The sequence below is a fragment of the Lynx canadensis genome, chromosome B4, assembly GCF_007474595.2.
Source record: "Lynx canadensis isolate LIC74 chromosome B4, mLynCan4.pri.v2, whole genome shotgun sequence".
Classification (NCBI taxonomy): Eukaryota; Metazoa; Chordata; class Mammalia; order Carnivora; family Felidae; genus Lynx; species Lynx canadensis.
Genome location: NC_044309.1, coordinates 57196859 through 57209779, shown reverse-complemented (window position 1 = coordinate 57209779; position 12921 = coordinate 57196859). Strand labels below are relative to the sequence as shown.

General features: G+C 38.9%; 1 protein-coding gene across 1 annotated transcript in view; it reads left to right on the top strand.

Annotated features, from left to right (window-relative positions):
- Positions 1-254: 254 nt before the first annotated feature.
- The window catches only part of SOX5 (SRY-box transcription factor 5), an 866928-nt gene continuing 854261 nt past the window's right edge, over positions 255-12921 (top strand). The window contains exon 1 of the mRNA XM_030321940.1: positions 255-429. The gene's annotated coding sequence lies outside the window, so the exon portion shown is untranslated. The remainder of the gene's footprint in view (positions 430-12921) is intronic.

Below are 12921 nucleotides of genomic sequence, written 5' to 3'. Positions count from 1 at the left end.
TTCTTCTTCTCAGTAAAAACATATTTGGTACTTTAAAAAATTTCACATTTGTAGGATGGGAACCTTAAATTCCTTTGTATTCCTTCACTTTTCTGTGTTATGGAATTTGGAGCATTTGATTTAAAAAACAAACTGAAGAAGCTGATTTCTAGTTTCTTAACTTTTTTTTTTTCCTTCTGCTGATGTCTAGGTTGAATTTATGGGTTCTATAGTAGTAAATGTTTTGTATTCTGTCTTGCTCAGCTTATCACAATCTACTGGTATTTCCCCAACAGCTAAGATGTGAGAGTTGGCCTCCTTACACAGTGAATCTTCCTCTAAATGACTTAACTCTAATTCTTTTCTAGGCTTTTTAACCAGTCTGTGGTGTAAAGACACGCTTCCAGAGGATCCTTAGAAGTCTTGGACAAGCTTACCCTTATGTGGCAGGTATGTCTCTCTCTACCTAATAAGCATGTAGGATGTGTAACGTTTTAAAAAAATTCTTTTTAAATGTTTTTTTCATATTTTGAGAGACAAAGGCAGAGCACAAGCGGGGGAAGGGCAGAGAGAGAGGGAGACACAGGAACCAAAGAAGGCTCCAGGCTTTGAGCTGTCAGCACAGAGCCCAATGCGGGGCTGAAACTCATAAACCACGAGATCATGACTTGAGCTGAAGTCGGACACTTAACCAACTGAGCCACCCAGGTGCCCCAAGACATGTAAATTTCTTTATTCTTCTGTGGCTAACTCTACGTTGTACTTTTTGAAGTTTATTTATTTTGAGAGAGAGAGAGAGACAGAGCGAGAGACAGAGACAGAGAAAACATGAATGGGGGAGGAGCAGAGAAAGAGGGAACGAGAGAATCCCAAGCAGGCTCCACACTGACAGCAGAGAGCCCAGAGCCTGACTCGGGGCTTGAACTCACGAACCATGAGATCATGTCCTGAGCATAAATAAAGAATCGGATGCCTTAAGAGAGTCTTAAAAACTGAGAACAAACTGAGGGTTGATGGGGGGTGGGAGGGAGGGGAGGGTGGGGGATGGGTATTGAGGAGGGCACCTTTTAGGATGAGCACTGGGTGTTGTATGGAAACCAATTTGACAATAAATTTCATACATTGAAAAAAAAAAAGAATTGGATGCTTAGCCCACTGAGCCACCCAGGTGCCCCCTACATATGTTTTGATCTTCCATTTAACCATGTGGAAGCAATCTGAGGTTGCATCTGAGTTCTAGGTAAGGTTATGAGATACCAAGGGGTATCTTTTGAGGGGTGTCATACCTGTTCCTGGGCTGCCATCTTTTCATTAGCCACAGATTTCCTCCTATCCCTCATCAGTACTTGTAGCCAACTGCTGAGGCATACCTTGATCTTCCTTTGAGGATCTTCTGCTCTCTTTCTCTAAGCTTCTTTCAGGTACCTCCTGGGCATATCCTACTGAACCATAAAACCCTTTCTGGGTGGGATGAAACTCTTTGCTCCTGGCATGCCACTCTGAATTCAGCACAGGGTACTTGCAGTATTGTTCTTATTTCATACTATTGCATGAAGTCCTTTGCAAGGCCAGTTGGGCCCATCTGCCGGGACATATCACTTGGCCATTTCTAAGGTCCAGACTGTATCCAAGAAAGAAGATCCTTCCCCCCAAACTGTTATCTCCCACCAACATCTTTAGGATTTCTCTCTGCAACAGTATTTTGAACAAGTACAACTTAGGAAATCAATCAAAAATAATTTACTTCTTTTACTTGTTTCTTTAAAATGAATTGGGAAAGGGTGGTGGGTATTCCCTTGCCTTTAAGAAAAAAAAAATCAGTCTCAGGCAGGCTCCATCCCTAACAGGACTACTCTTAGATTAAAAAAAGAAGAAGAAATTCTTTTTGGCACTTTAGATTCCAAACATAGTCTTCATTTTGAAATTAGAAGGTTTAATCTCAGACCATAACCATAGCTTGAAAGTTAGTTTAATATCAATCATCTCCTCTCTCTTATCTGGAACCATTTATGGGTTGGGCCAAAAGTTGTATGGGGAGAATTGTGTTTTTTTTTTTTTTTTTTTTTTCTTTCTCTCTTTTTATCTGTCACTTCCTCTCCCACTGGCTAGCTACTGCTAAACCCCTGGTTGGAGTATGGGAAAGAAGAGGAAATAAATAGCTTAAGAATGTTTTGTTCTTGAAATGGTGCTATGTTAAGCTGGCTCCATGCTTTCTGGTCCTGGTGATGTTTAAAACTGACACCCACTTGGCCACTTTCGGGGCACTTTGGTGGCTCCCCTGCTGGACCCATCTGGCTTCAACTCCCTTGACTTGGGCAGGGCTTCTCCTCTAGCTATTTCCAGGGGAGCCTCTGGTTTTCAGACAGTCTGTTTTACCTGAACTCTCATTTGGTGTATCAGTGATACTTCCAGATGGTCATCTTGGGCTGCAGGCTGGTTCTCTCATATGTGGCCCACACCTCATTGATGAAAACATGGATCTTATGAACCTCTGTGGATAGGAGGGGTGCAGGTGCTTCTCAGATTCCAGAGCTTCTCCTAGCCTGACTCTCTTGTCCTCTGGATTTTCAAGGGGAGAATTAGTCAGCAGTCCATTGGGTTTCCCAAACTCTAGGGTATGCATTCAGGCTGTCTAACTTGTTCCTTTGAAGCCTCTCTAAATGATTGAGAGACAAAAAGAAGCACCTTCCATCCCTCTTACTTGGGGGGAGGTGGGACTTACCATAGAGTAGCAGCTCCATCCAAGAAGCTCTTCATAAAGCTTCTCCTAATCTCTGTTCTTTTGATCCTTTACATTATCTTGTTGGCTTTAGAGCCATCCAACCAGTCTCATGATTTTCTTTTAAAATCTTGATTTTTGATCTGGCCTTTTACTTTGGAATTTTATATCTATTTAATGGAGGTAACTCAGTTGAATCTCCTGAACCAAAGGCCTGTCATTCTGACCTCAGTAGGATGAGTTGAGGTGGTGGGAGGAGGGTAAAGGTGCAATTACCCACCCCTAAATTGACCTGGATCCACTAATGTCTATGTATATATTGACCACCTTATTATTTTTTTTTTTTACCAAAAGGGATCTAAATCTGCTCTAAGCTTTATTAATACATAGGAGAGTCTCTTCTAGGTCTCTTTTCTATGCATGGGAATCATTCCAGTTTCCCAGAGTATCTTAGGCTTTTGGAACTCAAAAACCAATAATGGACACTCTCTCCTACCCCATGCTCCCCTGCTCTGACAATAATTTTCCAATTCTATGAGTGCAGAGTGTGGCAACTCGACTGCCTGAATGGGGAGAGAAACAAGATTCAAGGATATGAAATAAAATACTTCAAATATTATATCTCAAATGATAAAAAACATATATCCTACCCTCTTTTGAATACCTCTAATGTGGTTTGTAATCTTTATAATGGCACTACATCCTTTACATTAAGGATTTGACATTTGAGGAAACCAGGTATATTAGTCGGCTGGAGCTGCCATAACAAAGTGCCACAGAGGGGTGGTGGCTTAAACCACGATTTTCTGTTGTTGTTTTTGTGTCGCAATTCTGGAGGCTCAAAGTCCAAAATCAAGGTGTTGGCAGTGTTGGTTCTTTACGAGGGCTGTGAGGGAAGGATCTATTCCCTCTCCTTGGCTTATAGATGGCATCTTCTCCCTGTCTCTTCGCATCATCTTTCCTCTAGAAGTGTCTTTCTCTGTCCAAATTTGCTTCTTCTTTTTTTTTTTTCTTTTTAATAAGGACACCAGCCATATTGGGTTAGGGCCCACACTTATGACCCCATCTTAACTTAGCTAATTATAGCAATGACCTTATTTTCAAATGTCACCTTCTGATGCACTGGGAGTTAGGACTTCAACGTATAAATTTGAGGAGGGTGTGTGTGGGGCACAACTGAACCCATAGCACCAGGGTTCAAAGAGGCCCAATGACCTCCATGTCACACAGACCTTGAAATGCTTTTGCAGGGATTCCATAGCTGTGTAACTCTAAAGCTGGTGTTCTTCCTGCTGTACTACACTTTATCTCAGATGGATCTTGCATGCAGGCTTGTGTAATGAGAATACAGTCTTTTCTTTAAACAACCAAACCAGCCTGGTTGAGGCATGGATCTATCCAGGAATAAAAGCTTATATTTATCGGGGCGCCTGGGTGGCGCAGTCGGTTAAGCGTCTGACTTCAGCCAGGTCACGATCTCGCGGTCCGTGAGTTCGAGCCCCGCGTCAGGCTCTGGGCTGATGGCTCAGAGCCTGGAGCCTGTTTCCGATTCTGTGTCTCCCTCTCTCTCTGCCCCTCCCCCGTTCATGCTCTGTCTCTCTCTGTCCCAAAAATAAATAAACGTTGAAAAAAAAAATTAAAAAAAAAAAAGCTTATATTTATCTATAAGGTATATCATCACATGAACTCAGAATAACATGCCTTAAACAAAGAAGAAACAGGAACATGTTTGCGGAGAGGTCCAATATGAAGCCATTGCACCATAAGCTGGAAAATGAACTTATACCTGAACTAAGTGTTTAGGTGATAGGGGATTCAAATGGCTCTGAAGCCCCTAAAAGGGTATCAGCTCTTATTTGGGGATATTATTCCTATGGCCTGTGGTTTGCAGTTTGGTGCTTTTAACCTGTATTCATATCTAAATATGCTGTGTATGTGGGCTGCTTCACGTAGAGCATATTTAAACAATATGTAATAAAACAACACATTTAAATCATACACAAGAAAAAGGGTAAAATGTTTGCTATAAAGTCTCTGCAGGCAGTTACTGGATAATGATAATGATAGCTTTACTAAAAAAGGATAAAATATATTCAGCTTCAATGAGGATTATATTTAGGGGAATTATCAGATTATTTTGGATATTTTCCTTTTAAAAACAATTCTTTAGTGCATCCTAGGTGGGAGATAGGAATTATAATGGTGATTCGGAAACGTGGCTTCATGCATCTGAACATAATTTGAGTCTTGTAGTATTCGTCACTGTTTTATTCCAGATGGCAAAAAATTATTATTCCTTCCAGTCAGCGCTTGAAATATATACCTACAGAAATAAGTCCATTATAAGATTTTTCTTGCCAAAACTCTAATAGATGCTCACTTACTGAGAACTATGTGCACTGAGAAATATTTAAGAAAATACACTTTAATGAAGCTGCACTAATGATATTTATTTAGCTAATTGTGTACAGGGATCTAAATATGATTTCAAGTAAAGTAGACTGTTGGCCATAGAAATAAGCCTGGCACAGGTGTGCAGAGTTTTCAGAGAATTAGATAGCAGATATAATGAAACTTAGAGTAAGTCTCAAAGAAATATTTTATTATAAATTAGATTTCCTAGTATAAAACAAATAGAGCCACATAACAAAAGTATTTTAAAACAAGGGTAAAAAAACTGCTAAAATATCAATAAGCAGAAGCAAAAAAATAACCTTTTGGCATACTTGCTTCTCCTCTTTTTTCATTCGTTTGTTCAGTTGAGGATTACTGAGTACTTAATGCAGGCACCTGGGGAACGATGGCTAGGACAAGGTCTCAGCCCTGAATGAGCTTTTAATGTATCAGGGGAAACACACAGTGAATGAGCCCTGATCACGGGTGGTAAGTGCAGTACTAGAGGAGAGTTAGCCAACAAGCTTGCTATCAACTCTGTCGTCAGGTCTGGGAAACCTTTAACAGGTAAGCTGGGATAGAAAACCAGGAGGAGAAATCTGTTAGCTGGAAAAGAGAAGAAAATATATTTTTGTTAGAGGAAAGAGCATCTGCTAAGGTATGGGAGGATTGAAATAACATTACGAGGAACTGTAAATAATGCAGCATGTCTGGAACAACAGAGAATGAGGTTGGAGAAGTAGGTGGAGGTGATCTCATGGAGGGATTTGTGCCAGGTATACTGTTGGCAAGAAAGTTTTTCAGGTAGTGAAGGAATGTGTTTAGAATTTCATTCTAGAAAAATTAATCTTCAGCAATGAGATTGGATAGATGGCTTAGAAATTACTAACCTTAGGAACTGAGGGTTTGGTAAGGAGCCAGATATAGCAAGAAGCTGAAATAAAGCTTAAATTAAAAACTCTTGGCTTGCATGGGACTCTAGTATGGGTAGGAACTCTAAAATATGTTCTCATGGTCATATGTTTTTGTGAAATTTGTAACAAGTGTGTTTTTAACTTCATTTAGTCGTATTTTCTTTCTATATTACTACCCTGTGTTCTGCTTCTCTTAAAATTCTCTTACTGTTGGATGGCATCGGTGATGCAGATTTTGTATTTACAATTTTTACCGTCTTTTCTGTCATTTTCAAATTGTATAAGCTTAGGCCTCACTTGGTAGATCCAGCCCCAAGATGAGAAATGAGTGGCAGGTTCTTAAACCAAGGCAGAGATGAAGAAGCAAAGGATGTGGAAGACTAAGGGGGAGGAACTATCGACTGTTGGTGTGAACGAAAGATAGTGCCAAGTTTTCTTCTAATACTTGGTGAATGGTAGGGGCAGGTTACAATCATAAGTAACTGGGTATTGAAAATCTTTATGTGTGTGTATGTTTCATATTTTTGGATTTACAAAAAAGGGTATTTACCTGTGTCAAAGTATTTTCAATGGATTTTGTTAATCTATTACCAAATTGCTTTTCAGATAGATTGTGCCATTTAACACTGCTTCAGTTAATGTGGAAATGGGTTTTCTTGTTTACGCCCCCACTAGCACTGGGTATTATAATTTTAATTTTTTCAAACTAAATTATTTGGTAAAATTAGTACCTACTTTCAGTTTTATTCTGAGGTGAGATAAATGCCATCCATTATTGTTAGCTCTGCATAGGAATCTATTTTCAGGGGGTAGTTATTGTAGCCTTTTCCTGGTAGTGATTTAGGAAGCATTAGGAGGTAGTTATAAATCTTTTATGTGAGTCTTTACGTTATACACTCTAAATGCATACATATATACACACATACATATATTATAAAAGTTAGAAATAAGTGGGGTAGAACAGTTTTATAGATCAGATTGTTTTAAACCGGGTATTGGCAAATTTTTTCTGGTAAGTACTAGATAGTAAATATTTTAGGTATTGTCGATGAGAGGGCAAATTTGAGGATATTATGTAAGTACTTTAAGAGAGGAAAAAAATTCCACAAAATTTATTGACATAGTTAAATATATAATAATAATTAAGGATTTTTTTAAATAGAAGTCTAATAATGAGAAAATATTGAATTATTTTGAGGGGGAGACATTTCATAATTGTAGCTCAAAGTTAATGTTCTCAATCATTTAATTGATTATAAATGTTCATTCATTAAATCATCTCATTTCACAGGTGGTGAGCTAGATTTGGACTATAGACCATACTGTGCCGACCTCTGTTTTAGGCAGTGACATTTATAGGTCATTTTTCCATTAGGCTTTGTTAAAATGTTTGGTAATAAGTTTCAGTTCTGTTACATACTGTATTTGAACTTTTTGGCAGATCTACACCTTGGAAAACACTCCTCAAAATGTGTGCATGCATGTGTGTTTGTTATATATGTATAGGGTGTGGATGGATTTATTCTGCATTACCAATAGAAACGGAGATATATGTGGGGTAGCAACACTATGACAATGAAGCATTTGTTCTATTTAGGTTACCAGAGAAGTGAAACAGGAAACTAGATTTGACAGGTCCAAATTTGATCTGGTGGTATAGGTACTGGAATGAGTTTGAATGCTCCTTGTTGATTTTGATTTGGCTATAATTGGTCTTGTTCATTATTGTCTGTTTTTGCTAACTTTTGGGGGTTTCTGCTCTGGTTTTAGCTTTGCTGTTCCTCAGCAACTTTCCAAAATGTTTCATTCTTTTCCGACCCTCTTTCACAAACTTGATATCTTGAAATACTTTTTATAATTTACATTTCATTTGCTAATGGTTTTTGTGGCAAGGCTACCCAGTTCCTCTGGTTTCAAGAAAGAAAAGAAGGAGGAAGGAAGAAAAGAAATGAAATGGAAAGATATGAAAATAAGCAGGTCATTTAACCCACTTCAGAGATGGGCCATTTATCTCCAGAGTCTCAAGTGGAATTTGATTCCCAAGTCTAAGACCAATTTTTCCTTTAAACTCTCAATGAATGGTTTGGGAATTCTTTTCAAACTTAGGGAAGTTCAGCTATTTTCACGAATATGCTGAATTATAGACTAGATTTCTTAGGAGCTGACAATTGGATTGAAAGTTTATTTTATCTTTTTTAGTCAATATGGGCACAAAGAATGGGTATCTTTCTAATGATCTTTAAAGATGCTTCAAATGAATGAAACTTGATTTCTTCAAAATACAGAAATTTTTTTTTACATTAATAGTTCATAAAATCAAATATTTTGATTTAATATTTTGTTTAATGGAGAACTATACTATACCTATTTACACAATGAGTAAAGGGGTCTGTATTTTTTACTGATAATGTGTTATAAGACTGCAATTTGTGTTTATGAGAGCACAGGAGAAAAACCATCAAAATTAAATTTTGGAATTATTTCCTTCTCTTATTTATTTTCATAGGCTCTTAGGAAAGCAAGGTTCCAAATTCATCTTTCCACAGTCTTCCCACCGGTGGCTAACTGAGCATGCTCTTCTCAACTGTTATCTTGTTTTTTAGCTGCTGAAATATGTGGCCATCTTAAAAAAATTAATTCCACATTTTGTTTCTGCTTTAGATGCAGAAGGTCTTTGTGATTTTTTTTTCAGAAAATTGGTACCTAATAGTTTTGTAATTCCAAGAACAAAATTTTCTGTAGATACCATTTTTTTAAATTTTTCACTGAATTCCCCAATTATTGTTAAATACCAGTTGGATTTACTGTGTCTTAAAATAAAATTATTTTAATAGATATTTATACTCAAAATTATTGACAAATACCTGATGTTATTTAAAAAAACAAAAACATTGTTTTTCATCCAGGAAAGGAGTAAATTATTTCAGCAGAGACAAAACAAAGCTCCAGAGTCCTTCATTCTGGAGTTCTGCTGTAGGTTTGAGGAGAAGTTGGAGGCAGTGTGTACACATGAACCTACATTTTGTAAAATTTGCAAAGCAAGCTATTTTAACCGCAATCATTTGTGACCAGTGCTTCCAACTTTAACCTCCCTCCATTCCTTTTCTGTTTTGTGGTGAAATTGGAGAGGCCATGGCTTTGTTTTGGTCTGGAGGAGGGTCTACTGAAGGAGGAATCAAAGTGGGGATACAGTTATTTTAAATTAAGTGCGATATAGTTGTGTTGTTTGCAAACACTTCCATGTATCATGAAGCTATTTGATGATGTTCCACCTTGGAACGTTTGACTAGAATATTTGACACACAGAGGCCACATTGGAGCCCAGGAGCCAGAGGCCACATTGTCCTATGCGTGCGGATGGAAGGGTGAGACTAGGTTTGGAACATACAGAGCCAGAAGCTACTCTGTGGAAAAACCTTTCTTGTTATTAGATGTATCATATTATAAACAGAGGGTATGGTTTGTATCAATGCCCAGTCACAATAGAAGTTCTTCCTGTTAGGAATTTAATGACTGATGCAGTTTATACTGTTCTTAACACATTGTATATTTTTTTCAATTTTTGATGGATATTACACAAATAGAATTTCTCAAATATCTGTATTTTTAGGGCACAAACTTATAGCCGTGATACAGGCAGCAAGAACCACTGTGTGTGTGCAATTGCATGCTTTCTGAATTCCACTTATGTATAGTTGAAAACAAATTTTGATTCAACATACTAGATACAAGAATGGATTACCTTTATATTTTCTGTATGGAAAATGATATTTACAAAGAGCAGCCAACAACTGTAGGGGGAAAAAGCATCAGAGAACTGTAGTCAGGGACCTAATTGATATGAATATTCTGTTTTATTCTAGATTTTGTGATTTTTTTCATATTTCTCAGCATTTTAAAATAGTAGTTTGTTGGGATTTTTGCTTTGTGGATGTTTACTTTCTTTTAAAAAAATTTTTTTTTAACGTTTATTTATTTTTGAGACAGAGAGAGACAGAGTATGAACGGGGGAGGGTCAGAGAGAGGGAGACACAGAATCTGAAACAGGCTCCAGGCTCTGAGCCGTCAGCACAGAGCCCGACGCGGGGCTCGAACTCACGGACCGCGAGATCGTGACCTGGCTGAAGTCGGACGCTTAACCGACTGCGCCACCCAGGCGTCCCTAAAAATTTTTTTTAACATTTATTTATTTTTTGAGAGACAGAGTCTGAGCTGGGGAGGGGACAGAGAGAGAGGGGGAGTCACAGATTGCGAAGCAGGCTCCAGGCTCCGAGCTGTCAGCACAGAGCCCGTTGCGGGGCTCGAACTCATGAACCATGAGATCATGACCTGAGCTGAAGTCGGATGCTTAACCAACTGAGCCACCCAGGCGCCCGTGGATGTTTACTTTCATATTAAACTAATCATTTTAATTTGTATTCTCTTTCTAAAATTGCATAAGCTTTGTGGCCCCACAAAACCTGGATCTACATAATAAATACTTATTAAATATTTAGATACCATGAAGGCATAGAGCCTAGTATATACTTGTCACTTATTTTTGTATTTAGAGTTGAATGCATCTCCATAGTAACAATTTGTTATTATTGTTCAGTGATGACTGGCACCTTATATAGACATTAAGTAATATCAGTAAGCAGTAGCTAAGAAGAATTTCTACTTTCTCAAGATCTTGAGCTGATGAAGTGATTCATTCTACCAGACATTTTCTTATGGGTGAAAACTATTAAAAGTTCTTCATTTAACCAAGAATTTTGATATATGGAAACAATATTTAATCATTTCCTTCAGTCACCTTTTCTGGCTCAACTTTTTTTTTTTCTTTAAAAATTTTTTTTTTTTAACGTTTATTTATTTTTGAGACATAGAGAGACAGAGCATGAACAGGGGAGGGGCAGAGAGAGAGGGAGACACAGAATCCGAAACAGGCTCCAGGCTCTGACCTGTCAGCACAGATCCCGACGCGGGGCTCGAACTCACAGACCGCGAGATCATGACCTGAGCTGAAGTCGGACGCTTAACCGACCGAGCAACCCAGGCGCCCCTTTTTTTCTTTTTTAAAGGAAGGAGAAAGAAGGAGGGAGAGAAACAGAGAAAGAAAAAGGGAGAGAGAGAGAAAAGGCTTCAGTAGTCAGAAGACTCTGACCAAGTTGGGTTATAACAGAATGGTAGGAGAGTCTCAGAACAGGTTCCTCAAATTCCCAAAAGTGGCGGGGACATAGTCAGTGACACTCCCAGGAAAGTAGCAAAGTGCTACTAAGGTGCTGTCTGTAAAAGTTTTTCCAAATAATAAGTTCCCAGCAAAAATTTATGTAACCAGTGCATTTTTGGAATGATAGTATCTACTTGTGTTTTAAACAACTCCTTGTTACAGGCAGTACTTACAACGTTTCAAGGAATTAAGCCCATCATCTTCCTTTGGTAAACACATTTTTCACTTTAACACAAAAACGCTGTTTTAAGCATCTTATCTTCCAGTTGTACCTGGAGATTCAGACATAGTCTATGCTTTTTAAACCAGCCACTTGGGGCGTATAAATGGATAAGAGGTCACAAAGATGCACCCAGGGGTGACTGTGCCTGCATAGTTTACCTGGTTACGTGTTAATTTTTTTAACATTTTTTTTAACGTTTATTTGTTTTTGAGAGGCAGATCATGAGTGGGACAGGGACAGACAGAGAGAGGGGGACACAGACTCCAAAGCAGGCTCCAGGCTCCAAGCTGTCAGCACAGAGCCCGATGCAGGGCTCGAATCGACAAACTGTGAGATCATGACCTGAGCCGAAGTCGGGCGCTTAACCGACTGAGCCACCCAGGCGCCCCTCACCTGGTTACTTCTATGTGTGTTGATGGCTGACTAAAATATGTTAGCTGGAGGAAGCCTGAGTGTGGGTGCATGAGCAAGTGGGGGCTGTTGCTGTGCCGGCACCAACAGAGTTAACCAGCCTTGCCAGCATGAACAATGGAAACCGGGCAGCTCTAAATGAAATGAGCTGAATATTTCATTCGGCCACTCAGCTGCCTGCTCCAATTGCCTCCTTTCCTAAAATAAGAGCTTAATCTAAAGTGACAACAACATCAGTTTCCGTGTGCTCCAGTCACACTGAACATGACTTCCTTAACATAAACACTATTTACATGGACCGTCTGGATATAGCAGGGAATCAGGAGCGTGCCCAGCTAAGACACAGGGTACAATGAAGGACGAGAAGCAGGCAGCTGAGAATTAACATCAGCAAATGAAAGCATGACCCTCAGAGGGCATGTCCCTGATACGTTTTAAAATGAGAGAGCATCGCACCAGTAACCTTAGCCTTTGTAAAGACTATGCCATTTAAAATAAAATAGCACCTTTTCAGTTTAGACACTTAACCAAATGCATTATGTCTGACCCATTTCCAACTTATGTGACACGAGAGGATGGATCCCTAGCTGCAATTATTAGAATCTTTCAAACAATTGCAACCAATAACCTCCCTCCCCAGACTCCTTCTCATAGCAGCCTGCACTTCTTCGAGATAAAGAGGGCATTTCGTTCAGTGAGTTCAGGCCAGACAGAGACGTCAGGGGAGTGGGAGAGAAGATGTGACCCTTGAACTGAAGGCTTTGATGTCAGTGTTAGCAGTACCCAGGAAATCCCTGTTTGAAAGTGGTTTTCAGCTCGAGAGTTCTGGAAGATTAGAAGCAAGAGTGTGACAAGGCACCAGCCTGTCAGAGTCCACAAAATAACACAAGTTACTTATTTCTAGCACCCTAGAATAGATAATGGGGAAGACAGCAATCCTGAAAATGCATTATTGATGGTTTATTTCCACAAAAAGGATGCTATAGTATTAATCACTTTTACCATGCAGCTATCTTCTGGGAATTTTAGAAGGGTCACAAAATGTCAAAATACATTACAAAATGTAAAA